The sequence below is a fragment of the Dermochelys coriacea genome, chromosome 11 (genome assembly GCF_009764565.3).
Source record: "Dermochelys coriacea isolate rDerCor1 chromosome 11, rDerCor1.pri.v4, whole genome shotgun sequence".
NCBI classification, from domain to species: Eukaryota; Metazoa; Chordata; order Testudines; family Dermochelyidae; genus Dermochelys; species Dermochelys coriacea.
This window is the reverse complement of record NC_050078.2, coordinates 65,765,058-65,781,329: the sequence shown is the minus strand read 5'-3', so window position 1 is coordinate 65,781,329 and position 16,272 is coordinate 65,765,058. Positions and strand designations below refer to the sequence as shown.

Sequence of the window (16,272 nt, the reverse complement as noted above, 5' to 3'; positions counted from 1 at the left end):
TTTAGTTAAACGGCATTTCAAGAGGAGTTTATCTGATGGGAAGAAACAGGTCTAGAAATAATTTATTTTCCCTATGGACATTGTCTCTGTGTCTTTTTACTTGTTTTAAATAAATATACTGCTCAAGTGAAGGAAAAGTTGTTTTTATTTAACAGGAAAAACCTTCTGTTCACATAAAGGCCCAGTACAGAACTAACTCCCCCCCCCCCACAAATTAGAATTCAATGGTTCACTGAAAAGTGAAACTCATGAGCCCTAGCACTCTACCACAGGACACAAGTAACTCCCAGTGAAGTCTATGTAAGTGACTCAGACTTTGAAGCGTGAGAACGCACAGGCTAATAGGGCATCTCATTTTGAATAGACCCATTTTTAACATCCGAGTTAGCAATAAGTTGAAGCATCGGTGGCTGTGAATTTTCTGTGTTTTCCACCTGAGCATGATTTAACAATACATAAAAAATAAACCAAGTAAGTGTGTGTGTTGAAGCTTCTGCGAAAGCAAAATAAACCTCTTCTAATGGGATCACCACCACATTAAAATACATCAGAGTATTGAATCTGACTGCTGGGACAGATTAGATGTCCTCAGTCATTTAGTTCAGCCTTCTCCCCAATCTCCGTCAGTGACAGAGTTCACTTACTATAAAGAATCCAAGTGCTGTAGTGGCAGACACAACTACTATATAAATGACACACACATCCTAGTGGAAGCTTGGCTAGAACACTGCACCTTCAATTCCACAAATTAGGCCTTTACCACTTAATCTTAAAGGACAAATCAAGACTGAATGTTTTTCTGCGAGAGATCCTTTATCATGATGAACGTCTATGACCTGTTTTATATAGAGACAGATTATATTATATTCTGTCTTTAAAATCTCAGCATGCTGCAATTGGTAGCAGTAGCAGGTCCTATATCCTCTATTGCCAGGCACTACAGAATACCATTTACTCACTCATATACACAAAGCTAGTAAATTACATTCTCTCAATCCATTGGACAAAGCTTATCTTGAACTTTTGAGGTACACTGTACTTCAAATAAATCACTTAGGTGCCAATCTAATGAATAAATATCTGCACACACAGGACACAATTACCACCCCCCCACTTACTCACTCACTCATTTTTGGGAGGCCAGGACTGGCACTAGGGTTACCAATTTTAGTTGGACATATTCCTGGAGACTTAATCACATAACATAATCTTTAATTAAAAATAATTTTTAATTCCTGGAGACTCCAGGCCAATCCTGGAGGGTTGGTAACCCTAACTGGTTCTTCAGCTCCAGAAACACAGGGCTCTACCACTTCAGGTAAAGGGGAACTTTGATAGCTGCTTGCATTAATTTATCCTCCTCTCCGTGGGCCACTCAGCAGAGGGCAATATCACTCCTACAGCCAGTACAATACTCTACCCTAGATGTCTAAGCATTAAATGGAATTTCTTCAACACCTGTAGTGATAATGCTCTTTTTTGCCTCTTTCACAATTACTTGTAAATGGCTGGTTGCTGTTTATTACATCTCGCTATCTACATGATCACTTCATTACGTATTTCACAACGCACTCACTCTCTCTAATGGGGATTGAGTTCTATGTGTCTTAGGGTTTTATAGTGCTGCCCATCAGTATAGTATCCGAGTGTCCTTTATGCAAAATCCATATCAACAGCGAAGTCCTTATTATGTATAAACACTGCATTCGATACATGTAGAATTTGATGTGTATGTACATAAGAACGTAAGAACGGCCATACTGGCTCAGATCAAAGGTTCATCTAGCCTAGTATCCTGTTTTACTACGATGGCCAATGCCAGGTGCCCCAGAGGGAAAGAACAGAACAGGTAATCATCAAGTGATCCATCCCGTCGCCCATTCCCAGCTTCTGGCAAACAGAGGCTAGGGGCACCATCCTGGCTAATTGCCATCGGTGGACCTATCCCTCCATGAACTTATCTAGTTCTTTTTTGAACCCTGTTATAGTATTGGCCTTCACAACATCCACTGGTAAGGAGTTCAATGAATTGACTGTGCGTTGTGTGAAAAAAATACTTCCTTTTGTTTGTTTTAGACTTTCTGCCTATTAATTTCATTTGGTGACCCCCAGTTCTTGTGTTATGAGGAGTAAATAACACTTCCTTATTTACTTTCTCCTCATCAGTCATGACTTTATAGACTTCTGTCATATTCCCCCTTAGTCGTCTCTTTTCCAAGCTGAAAAGTCCCAGACTTATTAATCGCTCCTCATACGGAAGCCATTCAATACCCCTAAACATTTTTGGTGCCCTTTTCTGAACCTTTTCAAATATAAGAAATATTATGTATATAAGCTTTTGATATGAAGATTTACTAAACTAAATAATTGTGTGTAAGAGTTGTTTAAGAATGCTGAATTGTTTGAGAGCTAGAAGTATGTGGTTTATTGGTTACATACCTGAATCAGCTCCAGTGTAATGTTTTATGAACTACTCAGAGTTACTGTCAGGCTTTCTTATGCCCTCATAAATCCTCAAATGAAACACAACCCTGTTAATCAGCCACTCATGGTTTATTATTTCATTTCTCAATCCTCCCTTATCCCTTTGCTCAGAGCCAGGGCTGATAGAAACCACAGGTGCATGCTACATGCGGATGTGGGGATTGCCAGATTTACAGTTATTAATAAAACATATAAATTGGTGAACGGATCAACAAATGTTGCATTCTACCAACTATCAGGTCACATATATCTTACGTTGCTAGCAAAAGATACAATGAATATAGAATAGTTATCCAGTTTTTCAGGAAGAAATAAGGCAAAGATTCTTACAAGTAGGAGCAGAAAAAATTTCTGCTGAATTGGATGCTGCTGCTTATAATTCTTCAAAGTCTAATGTCACAAAACTGGTGTCAAATACAGTGAATTCGTAAGTGTAATTCATAAGTGAATAGCATCCATTTTGTTTTAGTGGCCCCCTTTGCACCTTCTACTTGCATGTGACAGTCAGATCACCATATTCACTGTCACACAACTCTTGCAGCATTCTGAGCACCAGAAATGTACTGTGCTTCTCTGCCTCGCCGACTGGGAGTATGAACTGTTACAGAAATGCAGAAGACCAGGCTCCCAAACTGTGTAAACAAGCACAGTGGCGCTGCCATCACTGGCACCCGCTGAGGCTCTAGCCCAGAGACTATAGCACAGTAATTAGTGTGCTAAAGTCACAGCAAGATTTGCCATGCAATTTCCCTGCCACTCCAAGAACTTGGATAGGAGTAAACCTATACTTTACCTAGAAAACAAAAGAATAAGCTAATAGGGTCTGAAAATGTATCTGAATGTGTAGTTCTAATATCAACTCAAGGTCAGTTTATCATTAAACCAACCAGTCATTGTTCCTTAAATCCTCATAGACCATGCATGTGCTTGTGTACACATACTGTGAGGATTTAAAGGAACAATGACTTGTAGCTTTAATGATAAAACTGATCTTGAGTCGATACTAGAACTACACAGTTAGATACAGTTACTAGTTAAGATCCCAGATACACACACAAACACACACAAAATCTACCACTAACAATCTTGCCTTTCATAGCTCCATGAACCTTTGCTTGTGTGAGAGAGATTTAATGCTGGAGTCCAGCTAGATTTGTTATATGGGACAAATAGTCATTTTCTTGTTTTTACACAATGACAAAAGCTCTTGATGCTAGTAATGTATTCATTCATTCATATGTCCGCCAGAGTAGGATCCCCGGATTACAACAGCCATATTACAATGAAAGGCAGTCTCGAGTAAATTACTGTAGCTGCTTTAAATTAAACAATAATTTATCTCCCCTTTTCCCCCCAGCACAGACACAAAAAAATCACAGTTTGACAGAAACAAAGCTAGGACATGCACATGTTATTCACCATCCAGAAAATCTGGCTTCTAAATCAGGAGTGGCTGAAGATTCAAGTCTCCAAGGCAACTTGTTCCAAGTAGTCTGTGGCAAAGGATAAAGCTGACAATGCAGAATCTCAGCTCAGATTTAAGCAGTCACTGAACTGTTAAAGTGAGCACAACTGCAGACACAATCTAAAACATTATCAGATACTATTTGGTTTAATTACTGCTCATATAGGTGCATCACCTACCGACACACACACACACACACACACACACACACACACACACACACACACACCACGCCATACGGCTGCAGTTGAGATCTGCAGAGTCACTAGAGCTGACGTTCCCTCTCTATTAACAGAAAGGAGCTGCTAGCGGTGTGTTCTCCATGGGGAGTCTTTGGCAGTTGTTCCTCCCTAGCTCCATGAGAGCGCAGACATATTTTTCTTCTGGGAAGGCTATAAAGCCCTTCTGTCCCCATTTTAGTTTTTTTGGGTGTTCTTAGGACTGGATGGGTCCGGGTGGGTATGTATTTGGGTACATATGTATGTGGGTAAGGTGGGATGAGATGTTCCTTCTATAGTACTGTGTGATATATTTTTCTTTCCAGGATGGATGCCCAGGTAAAGAACGGGTGCCTGGAGATGCTTTTTTAGCTCTGAGGAAATATGTGAAGTAAGGAAATAAATATAATCCATACTGTCCCTATCTGCACCCCCACAACGTGAGGCCTTGGCAAAAAAATGCCTGAGGGAGTTGTGCTGTGTTGAACCCAAGGACTAATTTTCAGTCACTGTGGACTTACAAGAATGACCTGACACTCAAGAGATGGCTTCAGACTCATGGGATTTCCTCGTGGATCTTGGGACATCCAGAGGTTTGGGGAGTCTCACATCCTGCCAAATCCATGGAGGGTAAACTCTAGAGACCTGATGGAATGATACAATAGAACCTCAAAGTTTCCTTACCATTATTTCAGTGTTTGCCCGTAAGAGAGAATCAGGCTGTAAGGAAATATGGGAACTAAACAGAGAAAAGGCAAGGTAGAACATTTGCATCAGTATATGCACTGGATCACAGCTCGTGATTTGGGGAATCTAGTTCATAACTTTTCCAGTTACTCAAACTAAACAAGTTCCCCATCCCTTACTCCTCAATTTACAGTTTCAGAGGTTTCCAACAGAGTTGCTTTTTACTTGTGATTTTCGAATAACTCACACCACCATTCCCCCTCCACAGTTTATGTTCCCTCAGCATTAAATAACCTGTTCTGAGTCTAGCAGTTGTATAGTCTCTTTGCTAACCTCATATCCTCTGAGATGTGCAATGCATTGTGGGGTGTATAGTGTGAAGTCATTATAGAGTCTTGGACCTCCACAGTTACCAGAGAGGACCAGGATATGTTGCAGCAGAGAGCTTAACAAACAGAGGAACTTCCTAGTTAGGAAGTTCTGTAGTTACTGCTTAAAGCATGGCTCTTTGGATTATATCCTCACACTACTGGTGCCAGAAATTAGTGAATCCCTCTCTCCAAAGAAGGAATAAAGGAAAGAAGAGACCCCCAGAGAGGAGAGTGTGTGATGAAAATTGAAAATCAGAGAGAAGACCTGTAAAATTAGCAGCAGAAAGGAAGCAGAGCCTGGGCTCACTGCAGAAATAAAGCCCATAGCACAAATGGCTCTCTTAGAGAAGGTTAATTTTGGCAACTCAGGCAGCTGACCTTCCTAGAGCCGAAGATCTGAGTGTTTCTGGATGGCTTCTGGTTTACCTGAAAAGGCAAAAGAATGCCAGATAATGCCTGATATTTGCCATGAGTGATGCTGCTGATGATATCCTATGTGCCCTACCCTCACCGATGAGGAAAAGAAAGAATACTTCAGATTGAAAGAGGCTTTTGATGCCCATTTCATAGGCAGACAGATTATTATACATGAAAGGGCCAATTTAACAGGAGATGCCAGGAAAAAGGGGAAACAAAGACTTTTATTACTGCAGTTCACAGACTTGCTTGAACATTGTAAATATGGAATGTTAAAAGAAGCACTAACTAGAGAGAGAACAGTTGCTGGTATACGAGATACCAAGTTATCAGCACAGCTTCATTTAAACTCAGATCTCACACTAGCAAAAGGTACAGACTAAGTGAGAATGTAAGAAACCATAAAGAAACAGTCATGCGACTTACTTGCTAGAAGCATGGGGAGACGGCATCAGACAGTAGTGACACAGTAAACAGAAAAGACACAACTGTGAAAGGAGAAGTCAGACCAAATTTACAACATAAGAACAATGCACACCTAGAGAGTGGGAGACCAAAGAACCATAATAGGAAGGAAAGCTTGGAAAAGCTGGGGAAGATGTGGCAATACACCAAGCCAGAATTGGCAACAATGCAAAAGAGGCAGAATGTGGAGATGCCACAAAATAGAACATTTTGCAATATCATACAGGTCACCAAGAACAGTGGCAGCAATCCAAGAAGGAATGTTATCAGATGACAATAAGTCTATACTTCCAGGGACACCCTCAATAGAACATACAACACCTTGATACACAGGTCTGAAAACTGATGTTGGAGCAGCAGTCACTGCAATTCCAAAAAAACCCAAATAAATTATAACTGAGCCTAATGTAGAGACTGCAAAGACCAAATCAAATTTTACATGGGACTAGTAGCAATACATTGGATGTTTGTGGTCAGTTCCTTGGGAATATATGTAATACAAGAACCTAATAACTCTCTTACTAGAGTTGCCAGCAATACAAGGACTACACCTAGTAGAGAAACTGGAATGCAATAATAGCAAAAAGCAAGCTTTACAGGAGACATATCCACCTGTCTTCTCAGGGCTAGGAGAGCTTCAGGAAAATAAAACAAAATAAAACTGATGCCATCAGTGACTTCTTTTGCTCTCACAACCCAATGCTGCATCCCTATACCTTTGCTAAGGAAAGTCAAAGAAGAATGAAAGAGAATGGAAGATATGGAGGTTATTTCCCAGATAGAAGAACCCAGTGACTGGTGCAGGGATGGCTGTAATATAAAAGCTCAATGGCAAAACCCAGATTTGCATGGACTTTACACAGCTTTTAAAAAGTGTGTGCAGAGAAAGACATATGCTTCTCACATTAGACCAGACATTAGCTTGGTTATCAGAAGCTAAAGTCTATTCAAAGTTAGATGCTACAGTATGCTCCTGGCAAAATTTCTCTTGCTAAAAAATCTATACTATTCACAACATTCATCACCTTGTTTGAAAGGTACTATCTTCCATTTGGCATATCTCAGAACCAGAACATTTCCAAAAAGAATGTCTCAGACTTGCCAGGCAGATGATATGTTGGCATATAGCAGAGATGATAAATTGCATTTAATAAAATAAAATCTATGGACGTTCCCACGTTTTGACTCAATATTTGGTAAACTAGCCACCAACAGTGGCAGAGGATGCATATTCATATAGTTTAGAGCGGTGCTCACACAAAAGCAGCCAGAAGGAGACGAGAGACCCGTTGCATTTCAATCAAGAAGCCTGGCAGAAACAGCAGCGGTGTGCTCAAGCAGGAAAGGACTCTCTAGAGTTCACTTGGGCATGTGAACGGCTCAGTGCCCATCTGTTTGGCTTGAATTTTAAAACAGAAACAGACCATAAACCGTTAGTGTCATAATTGGGTTCAAAACCACTGGATGATCTTTCACCTAGATCTTTCAAAGACTTCAACTACGGCTGATGAGATTTTCTTTCAACAGTGAATAAATACCAAGAAAAGCCCTCATAGCAGCTCACACTAGCTACAGACCTAACTGAGCAGCTGCCAAAATTAGAAAAAAGTCTTTAGTGAAATATATCAAAGTCTATACTGACCTTGTTCTGACAGAAATTATTGCATCTGCCAGCCAATTTTAGCAAGTTAGAGATGAATAACTAAAGGATTAAACTTGCCAGAAACTGACTCAACTCTGCCAAAGAGGGTGGGGTTGAAGGAAGTAACTTCCAACTATATAGACAGGACTGAAATGACCTTCACATGGCTGATGACTTGCTTCTGAAAGGATGGTGCATTCTTATCCCGACGGTATGTCAGAAAGAGATGCCTTCCAAAACCCATGAGGGACTCCAAGGTATAAACAAGTGAAAGGCACAAGCAAAGAAATTTGTATGGCCGCCCGGTCTGAGTGGGCAAATTAAGACCTTAGTAGAGGACTGTGAAATACATAAGTCAAAAAACAAAAAAATAAACCCAAAACAAGTCACCAGAACCATTACTTTCTAAAAAGTTGCCTTACAGGCCTTGGCAGCAGGTAGCCACACACGTTTTTTGGAAAGCACACACATACATGATTATAGCTGATTACTTCTCCAGACGTATTGATTCAGATATACAGACTTAACTGGCACAGGTCATCGGTAAACTAAAGTCAATATTTTCAAGATATGGAGTTCCTGAAGTCCTCATATCTGATAATGGACCTCAATTTACCTCTGAAATATCCATAGTGTTTGCATAGGACTTTGATTTTGGACATCATACTTGTAGTCCACATTACCCCAACAACAATGGGGAGTTGGAGAGAGCAGTGACGACTTTAAAAAGACTTCTGCAAGTGGATCCATATAAAGCACTCCTGGCATATCGGTCAATGCTGCTTGCACCTGGACCATCTCCAGCAGAACTTCTGATGGGAAGATGACAAAGAACCCCTTTTCCGGTGGCACCAATACAGCTGAAACCTAAGAGGCCCAACCTGAATGAACTGCAAAGATAAAATGTTGAAATAAAAATTTGGCAGCAACAAAACTTCACTGTTTGGCACAGAACAAAAGCTCTACCTGAACTGAGACCAGGGAACAAAGTTTGACTCAAAAGCTCCCAGACATTTGTAACTTTTTGGCACTAGGCAGAAACTCCCAGATCTTACCTAGTAGAGATTTCAAAAGGACTTCTCTGGAGAAATCAGATTCATCTTTAATATTTCACAACACAATGAAGAGGATCTGTAATCTGCAGGTAACTCTGTCAGGAAATGAAACCCCCCCTCCAAAAAAAACAAAACAAAAAACAACTCCATGCACAAACTTTACAGAAGTAAGAAAGCGTTCTGGAAGACTGATCAGATGCCCTGAAAAGACGTGATCTTTAGAATATTGCTCAGGACTATTTAAATGCAATTGATGAAGAGACATAGTAATGTCAACAGTTTTAAGGAACTGAAGTTTATTCTGAATTGTTGTGTTTATATACTTTGGTTTATAAGTTTTAATAATTTTATTATAAAGAAAGGGAGATGGTTATAAAATTCCTGGTCCTCCACAGTTACCAGAGAGGAACGGGATGCGTTACAGCAGAGAGCTTAATAAACGTAAGATTTTCTGGGTTAGGGAGATCTCTAGCTGCGGCTTAAAACATGGCTCTGTGTTTGTGTCCTCACACTACATACAAATTTCAGCAGAGGTCAAGATCACCAGATCTTCCACCACTTGTAGGCAGATGAAGCTTACTAGGAGAGAAAGAGGAACCTAAAGGTGATTAAAGAAACTTTGGAAAGGCACCACCCACAAAACTTTTAAAGTTAGAGACTCTGTGTCCAAAATCCATCCTTCCAAAACCTGAACTATCCAGTCTGCTAGGCCCTAAGACTCAAGTATTAAAACCAATAGAGGGAAACATTCTGAATAAATACAGTGTGTAGAGTGCATTCCCACTCACACAGCTGCGATGCTTGGAACTGGTGCAGAGCCTAACCTGATTAGTGTTTGACCCCCCTTCTCCCTTGTGATAGGAATCATCACTTGGAAAGTGCAACTTGGATAGACTCTCAAAGCCTTACTCTTTTCAACAGCGGGGCACTATTAAATAATAGTTTTTGTTTCAGTCACAGTATTCACCCCTAAGTTAACCAAAGTGACAGAGAGCCTGATTAATCACCATATTATGGCCGGGTTACACTGGTGTAACAACTGAAATTAATGCCATTATCCTGACATAAAACAGGATTAACATAGTGGTGAATCCGTTAATGGAGTTACATTATCACAACATCATCCTGATAGCCCTACATTTCAAGACATTTGTATTTACTCAAAGTTTAGGTTACTTAAAAAGCTGATAGGTTCCTTGCTCTCGTAACTCTACTGTGGTACAAATACCACGTTACATAAGCTCCTTGAAAGTTTCGACAGAGAACCCATTTAACATGCTGGTATCCCCTCCACCCCTTCTCCCAGTAATGAGTTTAATGAGGCCTGTTTTCCAGCAGGGTTAGATGGCAAACAATTCTCTCTTTTAGTCCTGTGAACACAGAGATCAGTTGAGTACTGGGGAAGGAGGGGAAGAGGCAGGGAATGGGCATGAGGAAATGGGAATGTGTGTCTTTTTTTTTTTTGCATGTTCCTCTGAGCATTTGAAACATTGGTAACTAATCAAGTCAAAGAGAAATGTGATAGGGGCTGGAAAAAGCTGAAAAGAAAATGCACATCATTTGAATTTAAGTCTTCACAAAAACTTCTGGCCATCATTTTTTTCCTCCAAACCCAAGAAATCTCAGTGAAACTAAGACTTTTGTCCAAACAAATTATTTCTTTCCTGAAACTGCGCATATTGAACTAATTAAACAGATTCGAAGAACATTCTTTAAGGGGTTAATGATTTGTTCCATGGAAAAAGATTAAAGTCGCCTCTACTAGCTCCAGACTAGGCACCAACCCATATGCTTCACCAATGTTGTTATACAAAGTAACATGAACAAAAAGTCTTTTCTTAATTACGCAGCAGGACTAGCCCTGTCCTCTGCCCTGGATTGCCCCTCTCTCACTACAATGCTGCCCCTGGCTCCCATCAATCTGGATAGGCTTGTTTAGATCACCGTTTTGTGGGAATGAAGTTACATTTCCTACCTTTTAGATCATTTTGTGCTATAAAAGATAACTGTGGGGACTGAAATCCTCTGTTTAGCCATACAACAAGCTTACACTCCATGCCTACTGAACCCTGTTTTGCAGGGACCACTTCTACGGGTGGAGGATTGCTGGACACCTCAATCATTTCCATCTGCTCAGAGACTGCCAATCTGGGAGACAACTGTGGTAGGGAGGGGCTTTGTGATGTGGTCGCCTGTCCACCTAGCCCAGCTGGTGATTCTGACCTCTCACTGCACACTTAAGGCTCAATTCTCTGTACCCCTGCTCCTTGTGTAACCAATTACACCTATGCAGACTAATTGCAAAGCCAGTATAAGACACTTTTCTGAGTTACTGGTGTAAATGCACGAACATGGTACAGCACAATGGAGAATCCTACCCCTACATTCCTTCTGTCCCTTCCCTCCTCCCCCACACAAAGAAAGTGTTCTTTTCCAAATCTCTTTGATTTCCTTCTATAGGATGTAATTTCATTGGGCATCGTCATTACACAGCTTACTGTACTTTGCACATAACTGCTTAAAAATGTAGCTCATGGTCATTATTATTTTTATTACAGTACCACCTTAGGGCCCACTAAGAATAGATTAATAGGTGATCTGCCTATGGGTTTTATACTGCTGGCCATCTCTAGCGTACCTGAATGCTTTTCATATCAAATTAACAGCAAAGCCCCGAGTGGACCTGATGGAATCTCTGGCACTTCTTGTTTTTTTGGGTAAAACCTTTGCTTAGAGTAGGGCTTTGATTATTTTTGTTTATTGGATAGAAGGGATGTCAGTGCTATTTCTAAATGGAAACGCTTTTTCAAAGAGGAAGGGCCCAGCCCCAAAGAGATTACACTCTAAACAAACAAAACAATCCAGTATCCCATCAGTCACATGGAAAGTTAACTACCAGATTTTCTATGCAGGAATTGTAGTTGCTTCAGTGTCTTTGTAATATTATATCTTGTTATGCAGAATTGTTTTTCATCGCTGGGAATGGTTAGTGGGAGCCAAAAGCACAGAACAGATAGATCTACATTATGTAAAGGTTTTAAAAGCATATCTGTGTTTTAAATGTTACTGTAATATTGAACTGTACAATTCCACTAAAAGCTGTAAATCTGCTGAAACTGACACCATCCAGAGTGCTTATTCCCAGTCAGAATTGTCACAAGGGATGGATCGTAAATGAGATTTCCATGGAGAGCTCTGCTTCCTCCTTTAACACTTAACCATTCACTTTACTTATGCAGACAGTTTTAATGACTTGTCAGGATTGATGGTCTAGGAAATTCCATACACCTGCATGGTAGAGCCAGGCTAGATTTTTTAAGCTACCATAATTCCCAAATTCCTTATTTTTTTTTTAAATAAAATAGGCTAGAGTCTCTTCTATTTACAACATTTCAGGGGCAAAACACTGCTAGATTGTTAAAACATGAACACGTTTCTTTTTATGGCTTGATCCTGCCAGTTCCTAAGGGGTGCTGCGTATCCTCAACTACTACTGATTTCAATGGGAGTTCAGAGAAGTGCCCAGCGACTTACAGGATCAAGCCATGGATGCCAAGTTACAAAGCACTAAGCAACTCCTTAACTTCAAGCACTTGCTTAAGCCTATCCCTAGTCAGCAAAGCACTTAAAACTAAGCACGTGCGCAAAAGCATTGCTGATTCAGGGCCTTAATTCTACTTCCTTTTGGTTACATACTACTTCATCAAACTGTATGAATCATACAATGCACAGGCAGATTCACAGTAAACTTGGCCTTGCTTTATGAAAAGAAATGGTTAACAAATGGAGTATTATATACCATAAACCTCTTACATGCAGTACATAAAAGATGTTGATTGAGATCAGATGTTTTCAGCTGCCTCTGAGCTGGTGTTAAAAGAAATTTTTATATACATTATGTTATTTAGGTGTTCTCACTCATTCAGGAAAAAGTCACAACATTTGGGGGGAGGGAAGTAGTGAACAAAAGTCCTGCCTAGTCTGAAGGTACATGTGTATTAATTAACGATAGCAGCAGGTAAAGTGCTGTGCATCTGTATACCTGCTAATTGCAATGCTAAACCCTCTTGTTCTGTCACACTTCTCAATTATGTAGGAGTTCTTCCTTTCATTCTAGATTGTGATCTCATCCCTGTCCCCATAGCAGCACCTCCAAAAGCCCTGAAGAGGTGTTTCTCTCCCCCCTCCATCCAATCAAAATAAACTGGATTTTGTTTAAGTTGTATGGTTTGGTTTTATTTGGGTTCTCTCTTTTCTTTAAGTGTGGTGTTATTGTGGGTCAGAGAAGTGGTATTTGCATTCTGCTCTCTGCGGGCCCTGAGGTTTGTGGTTTATCAGAACTTCTGAGGGTGAGTTCCTGACACAAGTTGACTTGTATATAAAAGGTGTACCAGAGGCCTGATCCTAAGGCAGCCTTTCCACTGATTTGTCGGCTTTGGATCAGACCCATTTTGTCTACTGTTGTTCCCACTGCCTTTCCCCTGACTTTTGTCTCCTAACCTGCCCTAAGAGTGTGAGCTCTTCGGATCTGCGACCATGCCTTCATGAGTGTCTGGAAGGGACCTTGCACATATAGTGTGCACTACCAAAGACAAAATAACAAAAAACAACAACAATGGCTCTGATTCAGGGAAGTACTTAAGTACATATGGATGCTTTTCTGACTTGGGGCTAATAAAAGAAATACATGCACATACAATGATAAATAAATAAATGAATAATAAAATAATAAAAATGTGTGTGCGCCAATTGCTGAGAAACCTCTGCCTCACAGGCAGGAATCCTACCCTGGAGGCTGATAATTCCACTCTCCCGGTAGCCTGAACTGGTATTTACCTGGAAACCAGTGAAGTGGGCACAGCATGGTGCTCCCAGCAGCTTGTGCTCCTGGGCAGTTGGGCTGCTGTGTTTTGGACCAACTGTAGCGTTGCTAATGTTGGCAATGTCTTACTTAGGCACGGGAAATTACAACAATCAAACCTGTAGGACATGTGTACATGAATGGCCATGGCCAAGCCAGAACATGACAAGAGGGGGACCAATCTTTTCACCAGCCAGTGGCAGCTACAAATGGGAAAGGGGCATTTGACATGTCCTAGAACCAACAAGGAGTCTGGGGAGTTCAGGGTCCTGACAATCTGAAAGCAGACAGCCTCTTCCTCAATGGGAAAGAGTATTATAGAAGTGGAGAGTTCTTTGGAGTGCTTCCATTTTCCCACCAGTCTTCTCAGCTTTGAGCTTTGGCCAGTTGCTGATCTCAGCCAAGCTATTAAGTAGCAGCCCAATGTGGCTCTGTATTGTGAACACTAGGTTTGCTGATAGAGATCTTGAATGAGTAAAGTGTATGGATAACTCCTATGGTATTAATTGTTCAGCTACTGGTAGTTTAACCCCCAAACTCCATTTAAATCAAGCCAAAGATGTACTCTGTGCAGAGTTTTACTCTCTCTCTCTTTCTCTCTCTCTCTCACACACACACACACACACACACACACACACAGTTAAAAACATTATTAAGGTTGCAATGTCAAGTGCTCAAAAGTTAGGAAATGCCATAATTAAGGTGTGAATTTGGTATATTAGGGCACATCTCCGATATCCTCAGGAGTATGCTGTAAGTGCTTTGCTGTATCTAGTGACTGACTACGTGACTCAGTGTGTGAGCTCTCATTGGGCCTCATTCTCTGCTCACTCATACAGGTGTAAATCAGGAGGAACGTCACTGAAATCAATTGAATTGCAGCAAAGCAAAAAAAGTGAGAGAATGAGGCCCACTGAATGGAAAATGCCCCCAGGTGATGCTTTGTGCCTTATATAAAACATTCAAGCTTGTTATAGGCTCATAAAAACTTGTGGTTTATATCTTTAATCAACAGTACTTGCTGTCCTAATAAAAAAAGGACAAAAAAAAAAAGGCAGATGATATAAACATCATGCACAAATGGGAATGTGGATAGTTTCAAAATTCACACCAAGTTCCGTGAGCGTTAAAGAAAGGATCCGAAATATATGAGCTAGGGAAAAGAACAAAAGATACAGACGGGGAAATACAAGTTGCAAAGCAGAAAGGAAAACATGCACATAAATACACCGTTACAGTCACAGAGCCTGATTCTTCGTCCCAGCTCTGTCCCTGCACTGCTCAGAGGGGGCACAGCCTGCCCACGGCTGGCCAATCAGGAATCCCCGCAGCAGGAACTCTCAACTGGGGTAAAGTCAAAAAAGGCAGCTCCCAGCAAAGAGAATGTGTTGCTAGGCCAGGCCTGGCCTGAAAAATATTCCCTCCACCATCCCACTCCTGGTGGGTGGGTCAGTGATGGGGGTGATTTCATTATGCATGGCCCAGCTGCACCATGCATTCCTCCTTTCTGTGAAGGAGTCGAAGCAGCACAGGGGAACACCTCAGCTTATTAGTAGGCCTCACCCCACTGACACATCTCCTCCTGTCTTGCATAGGGAGAGGAGACATGAGAGCATCTTTTGAAGCTATGGTCAGGGGATGTGAAGCTGCCAGCTGCACGGCACAAATGCAGTGAAGGAGGCAACTGACTGACTGCTAGAGGACTGACAGTATTGGAGAACTAGCGGGTAAGCTGGTTGAAGGCTGTGAATTGCGTAGAGCTGCCCATAATTCAGGTTGCAGCCATGGGTTTGGCTGGCTCCTGCTACTGGTCCTGACAATGATTTGTCTCCTTAAAAAGCTTTTGGGAACCTCAGAGAATTTGCCCCAGAGAGTCTTTGATGTTTCTTACTTAGCTGAAGTAGCACTAGTGCAACCTTATGTGGATTTGTATGATGGACTGCCATCCAAACAAGCGCCAATAAAGATGTGCTCCTTGAAACCTCCATTATTTCTCAAGCACCTGGAGATATTCTGTTCCATACCCTCCTCATCTTCCCACAGACATATCCTGAAGTGCTCCCCCGCCACATAAACCATGCTTCTTATTCTTCTCCCTCGTGGAGAATGTGCAAAATGATCAGAAGAAAGAAAAGCACCACAGCTCAAGTGACCCTTCAGTCATGGAAGAAAATTGGATTTCTGAGGACAAGGAAAATGTTGGGGTCTGGATTTGTTTTGTTAATGGAAATTAAATGTTATAGATAAAAGTGTCCAAGCATGTTACATTTGCACCATTTCAAAGCTTCAAATGTTTGTGCTAGAATTGGGAAGAAATAGGCTCTGTGTAGGTATAAAATTCCTGTCTCTGGTAATAATTTATATACTTTTTCCATCACTGACGTGTAATTTCCCAATATAAGAGGAAAGGGATAAATAATATACAGAGCCATTCATATGGCAGTCTCAAGGCTCTGCACAAATTATAGGAATGTAGGAACTTCCACAATGAATCAGACCAGTCATCGCTCTAGCCCAGTATCCTGATTGCAACAGTGGCCAGCCCCAGATGCTTCAGCAGAAAGCAGCTATGCTAATACATTCTACATGCTGTTCCATTCACTTTGG

General features: G+C 41.0%; 1 protein-coding gene across 19 annotated transcripts in view; it reads right to left on the bottom strand.

The window, feature by feature from the left end:
• Positions 1-16,272, bottom strand: part of MAP2 (microtubule associated protein 2) — a 344,721-nt gene that overhangs the window by 228,744 nt on the left and 99,705 nt on the right. The window lies entirely within an intron of this gene.